Consider the following 6,656-nt stretch of genomic DNA (forward strand, 5'->3'; position numbering starts at 1 on the left):
GAAGTGGCATGCATCAATCCTACATTCACCTATGATCACCTACAGATGATGAACCCTTTCGTAAAATGAACCGCCCTAAAGAGGGTCTGACAGAGGGAGGAAAAAAAAAAGCTTTGAGCTTTTTGTCATGAGGAAGGAAATATGCTATGCCTCCACTGAACTGAATGACTCCATGAGGCAAGTGGCAGCTTTTTGAAGACTGATAGTAATTCACCAAAACCCATTTTCAATAGTTCAGCTTTGCCATTTCTAAATCAAGGATAACAATAGCACCCCCTTCACAGGGATATTGTAAGGATTAAATGTGTTAGTGCTATAAAGACTTAAAAACATTGCCTGCTACACGGTCAGCATCCCATCGAAGTTCTCTGTTGCTGTTGTTATTATTATCATCCTCCTCCTTAGAGACTCAGCAAAAATGTTACTTCTGAGGTCCTGGCCAGGTAGTTGGTTAGAGCATTGTCTGGATACACCAAGGTTGTGGGTTTGATCCCCGGTCAGGGCACATACAAGAATCAACCAATGGATGCATAAATAAGTGAAACAAAAAATCAAAAAATCTCTCTCTCTCCTTTTTTAAAAGAAGGAAATCAATGGTTTTTTTTTCCTCTCTCCTTTTTTAAAGAAGTTACTTCCTATGTGAGGTCTTTCTTCTCCCTTTTCCCTTCTGTCCATTTCTCTGCCACAGTTATATTGTATTATAACTGTTTTATGATTGGTCCCTCATCTACATCCTCTTGAGGACAAGGATTGTGTTTAGTTATTTTTATATCTCAAGTACATAGCATAGTCCCTAGATAGTATAGGCACTCACTAAATATTTATTGAAGGGGGGAAAAGGAAGTGATGGAGGAAGGAAGGAAAACCATATAAGAGACAACATCTTGTCAAGGGTAGATTCATGAAAGGGCAGCCTGGTGAACTGCAGGGCAGCTTTAGTAGTCACCATATCCCAGGTCCCAGAGGGTCACTTGATAATGAACTCCTACCAGCTCAGGGACCAAGGCTGTTTGTACACCCTTCATGCCCTGCCTGGGATGCCTCTTGTGCACACCCTGTCCCCAGCTTTACACCACCACTGCAGTACCAGCCACCAGTCCCTCTCTTCAGGTGCCCTGCATCTCGTTCTACTCGGGGGCTACTCTCGTGCCACTTCTTTGGACACATGAAGAAATGTGCTTTGAGTCTCACACATGCAAACATGCGAGTGTGCAAGAATTGGTGTCTCCTGGGGCAACTCAACCACTGAAAGATGGGAGCTGGTGCGTAAGCTTTTCTCTCTCCTGGCTGTTGGGCAGATGACTCTGATTGGGTGACCAACTTGTCCTAGTTTTCCCAGGACTTTCCTGGTTTTCACACTGAAAGTACCATATTTCAGAAAGTACCCTAATTCTGAAAGACATTCTAAAGGACTCCTCCTGGGGTCCCAGTGGGGAAAGTCCCAGTAGCTCAGTTTGATTACACTGTGTTGCTTTTCCTTGCTTTCCCAGACTATTTCCCAAAATAAACTACCTCTCGGTGAGCTGCTGTCTCAGGCTCTGTTTTTTGTGGGGAATCTAGCCAGTCTTTGAGTTGGGCAGCCCTGAGCTTAGCTGTACAGGGCTGAGTGTTTATAGCTTCGGAAAACTGAACAAGGCAGAGGAAATGAGTCAGGCCCCAAGCAGCCAAATTATCACTTTCCTGATGTTGTTACAAAATCTGGAAGATACGGTAGTGTTCAAGGATATCATCACGAAATGTTTACTGTACGGCTTAATTGCTTCAACAGCAAGGTATTAGAAAGGATTTTAGACCGTCAGAAGACTTAAGTTTTAGTCCACTGTTAGTATTTAAAATTTTATAGGGCCTTTGTAATTTTTCTTTTCTTGGGCCTCAGTTGCCTATCTGTAAAATGAGGAGGTTTGACACATGCTATTGGCTGTTGTAGTTACTTAGAGGGTGAGGGGTGCAGATGGCAGAGGCTTGAGGCAGGGGCGGGCGGGGAGGGAGTCATAGGTGCGGCGACTAGGCAAAGAAGTGAACTGAGGGTTCATGTCTGCATCAGTAATTGAGTACATGTTGCGAAAAGATGTTATAATGGGTCAAGGTGGGCCACGCAGAACTCCTAACTCATTTCCCTAACATTCCTGAGACTTTATAATTCATCTCAAGTCCTTTTTCCACAGTGCAACAAGATTTCAGGGCCAAGAATATTTGCCTCTGAGTTTTAAGAACGATCTTCATAAAGATCTTGAGGTCATGACCACCAAGGCCAAGTCCAATATGCAGCGAATGGTGTGCTGGAGCAGCTGTGCCTGCTTGTAAGAGCTTGCTTGCTCAGTGTTCAGGACATTTGCAAGCCAGACAATCATTGGTAATTTGAAACACACATCTTATCAATATGGAAAATTGACACCATAGAAATTGGCAAATGCTACAAAACAGGCCTCCCTCTGCCCTGCATGCTAGTTACCAGCACGTCGCTGCATTCAGCTTTGAACAGTGATATTCCTTATCCAGGGCTGGGCAAAATTAAATATGTGTGTCTTAAAAATAAATTTTTTTCTTCCCTACTTTTTGGTTTGTAGCTGCAAAGAGCAAAGTCATCAAAACCTGTCTTTCTCTCTCCCTCAACGGTGGCTTTTCTTACAGAGTCTGTGAATCTGAAAGGTGCACATTCCTGCAGAGGTCCTGGCAAGACTCCACATGCCCAAGCCCTGCAGGTTCTGACGGGCTGGGCCCTGCCAGGAAACTCTCAGAGCCACATCAAGATGTCACACTGCTCTTTCAAGGGAGTTTGTCCTCGTGAATTGCCTATTTGGGGGCTTTGGGAATTTTTTTAAGGATTTTGGGAGCTTGGTTAGAATCCTTGCTCTGCCACTTGGTAGCTCTGTGACTGAGCAAGTTTCTTAACCTAGTTGAACTTTCTTATATGTATACTGGATAATACATACTTGAGAGGATTTATGGGTTTACCATGAAGCTAAGGACTTTAGGCATCAGGATACCATCATTGCTGGGGGGTTGGAGGGGTGCTTAGACATGTTGTATTTTTTTAAAATATTTTTTTTATTGATTTTTTTACAGAGAGGAAAGGAGAGGGATAGAGTTAGAAACATCGATGAGAGAGAAACATCGATCAGCTGCCTCCTGCACACCCCCTACTGGGCATGTGCCCGCAACCAAGGTACATGCCCTTGACTGGAATCGAACCTGGGACCCTTGAGTCCGCAGACCGGCGCTCCATCCACTGAGCCAAACCAGTCAGGGCGACATGTTGTATTTTTAATTTTGTAATTAAGAGACTCCATCCCAAAGTGTAGTCTTTCCAGCCTCATACAACTTGGATCAGCTCCTGCCTGTGGCAATGAATCACATAACACGTGTAAAGCATTTAGCCCAACGCCTTGTCCATTCTAAGAGCTCCATAAATAGTCCTTGTTGTCATACAGGTACTTTCCCTCCATCACCACACATCCCACATAATTTTGCTCCACTCCCTAAATGTCAGCACTCATTCATGTTTTGGTCAGAGTTTGGTTCTCTTCCACCTATAACACTGACTCCTTGCCAATAATTCTTCACTTGCCACTTTGCCAAACTGATTCCATGAGATAACAGCCTGCAGTGTCCTACGGTGTCCATTTTAATCATGGGAAAACAAAGTTTGGCAATTAAGTTCTTCACAGAAGTGATGTGACAGCAGGGAGAGATCATAAATAACTTGCCCAAAGCTCCTTGGTGTGATGGGAATCAAAGTTATATTAATACTTAACAAAGCAGTCGACAGGACAAGGAAACAAAAGACAAGTGAGGCAACGTTGTGATGTTGTGCCAGTTGTTAAAATAAGAGGCCAATTGTCAGTGGACCATGGTGTAGAGATGCTTCCCTTAAGAGCATGTGTATTTCAGAATTATCAAGAGGCTCTAAGTCACCCTAACAATGGGCTTTTGCCTCAAGCAGAAAGAATGTAAGCCACAGTTAGTCTTAAAAGACTCAGGACTTTGCACTGAAGTTGTAACAAGAATCGGAGGCATTGTCTTGACTCGGTGAGTGAGCCTGAGCTGGTGCTCCTTCCCTGAGCTATAAGAAAGGAATTTGGCTCAGATGCAACTGAGGTGCAGCCATTATTAGCAGCTTATTTATTGTATACAGGCGCCATGAGTGGTGATGAGTAAAACCAGGTCTCTGCACTTTCTATAAACTGTCCAGTCAAGTTGAGAGAGTGGCCTTGTGGATCAGATGAATCTGGTTTAATCATGGCTCTGTCTTGTACTGGGTCTATGATTTACATTATTCATGGAACCCCCTTGAACCTCAAGTTTCCGTTATCTGTAAGATGGAAACAATATCAGTAACCTTGTAGGATTGCTGAAACATAGCAAATACTTAATAGTTAATTTTCTTACTCCTTTCTGAAAGCATAAACTCTAAGTGCAAGTTTCGTGTTCTCAGAAACTGTGTATGCAGCTTTTCTGAATCTTGTATTATTTTAGTAGTTGAATCATTTTATTACAAAATTCTTATTACAAGAGCATACCTTTTTGTAGCACAAGAATTAAAATATTTAGATAAGCAAAAAGAAAAAAAATTATTCGTAATTTCAATATATAGTTGTAATTCCTGTCAACATCCTTAAGTGTATCCTTCCAGAACATCTTTATGCCTATAAATACTTACTAAACTATAGTTATAGAACACATATTATTTTATAACCTGCTTTTAAAAAATACAATAGATCATTATTATAGGAAACCCTTGGGAAAATCTTTCATGACAAGGCCTGGTAACAATTTTTCCTTGTCATAAGAAGCAATTGAGATTAACATACTATGACAATTGTCTATTGTTATTAAGTAAATTATACCCGAATTTCAGTTCCCTTTTCCCAGAAAAAGGCCACTTGTTTGCTTTAAGTAACATCTACACACCTCCCTCTTGAAGTCCCTTTGTTTAGAAACCATACCTGTTTTCTTTTAACAGTTGTATGTAAAGATAGAAAATTATCCCTTTGTATTCAAAACAAGCTTGAGTGTCCGAATGCGTTACTCTTTCCTCCTAGTTGTAGGACTTCCACTCAGCCAGCGTTCCTGTGGGTCTGGGTGATGTCCCTTCCGTCTTTTAGTTTCACTTTTGAAATGGTTGTTCGAGGCGGCAAACTCCGGCGTTAACCTATGCCGCCATCTTGGTTCCTCCCAGAACATCTTTATGCCTATAAATACTTACTAAACTATAGTTATAGAACACATATTATTTTATAACCTGCTTTTAAAAAATACAATAGATCATTATTATAGGAAACCCTTGGGAAAATCTTTCATGACAAGGCCTGGTAACAATTTTTCCTTGTCATAAGAAGCAATTGAGATTAACATACTATGACAATTGTCTATTGTTATTAAGTAAATTATACCCGAATTTCAGTTCCCTTTTCCCAGAAAAAGGCCACTTGTTTGCTTTAAGTAACATCTACACACCTCCCTCTTGAAGTCCCTTTGTTTAGAAACCATACCTGTTTTCTTTTAACAGTTGTATGTAAAGATAGAAAATTATCCCTTTGTATTCAAAACAAGCTAAAAAGACATTTGTGGTTGGATATTGTCTTAGTTTGGGCTGTATAACAAAACTAGAGGCCTGATGCACGAAATTCGCCCCAGCTTCGTCTGGAAGGTAGTTTGGCTGTCTGGTCTAATTAGCATATTATGCTTTTATTATTGTAGATACTACAGACCGGATAGCTTGAACAACAGACACTCACAGTTCTGGAGGATGGAAGTCCAAGATGAGGGCGCCAGCCTCTTTAGTTCCTGGTGAGAACTCCATTCCTGGTTTGCTGATGTTGCCTTCCAGCTGTGTGTCCTTATGTGTGGACAGAGCTCGCTCTGTTCTATTCCTCTTCTTATAAGGACATTAACCCCATGTGAGGGCTTCACCCTCATGACCTCATCTAAGTCTAATTACTTCTAAAGGCCCAACCCCTAATAACATCATATTGGGGGTTAGCAGCTTCCCCATGTGAATTTTGGAATGGGACACACACATTCAGATCATAACAGGTATTGTTATAGGCCCATAACTTCTGCCCTAGAGGAGATATTAAAAGGGGGCAAAATAGCTGTATTCTCAATGATCCATCTTGTTAGAAAAAAGTAACTGGATTAACTCAGACAGACAACAAGGCTACTGTGTGGATGGTTGAGAAATCTCATGCCTGGCTGAGAGATGGAAGCAGAACAGCTAATGTTTGTATAGTACTTAGTGAAACATGTCATAGGGAACCAAGGAAGGGTGGTGCCTAGTGGTCCATCTGCTATTTCTTGTTTCCTCAATATCCTTTTCTTTGAAAGAAAATGAGCATAAAAATAAAGTCTTGCTAAGAGAGGGGCTAAATACCTAATTTGGGCAAGCTTTAGACTAATCTTGATTTATCTCTACACAACCATAGAGCTAATATAGTTATACAGATTGTTTATCAATTTTTCAAATGGAGACAACAAGAGAGTGATCCAACTATTTTTTTAATTTAATATTTTTATTGATTTCAGAAAGAAAGGGAGAGTAAGAGAGAGATAGAAACATCAATGATGAGAGAGAATCATTGATTGGCTGCCTCCTGCACACCCCCTACTGGGGATAGAACCCACAACCTGGATATGTGCCCTTGACCGGAATCAAA

This window comes from Myotis davidii, unplaced genomic scaffold (genome assembly GCF_000327345.1).
Source record: "Myotis davidii unplaced genomic scaffold, ASM32734v1 scaffold120, whole genome shotgun sequence".
Taxonomy (NCBI): domain Eukaryota; kingdom Metazoa; phylum Chordata; class Mammalia; order Chiroptera; family Vespertilionidae; genus Myotis; species Myotis davidii.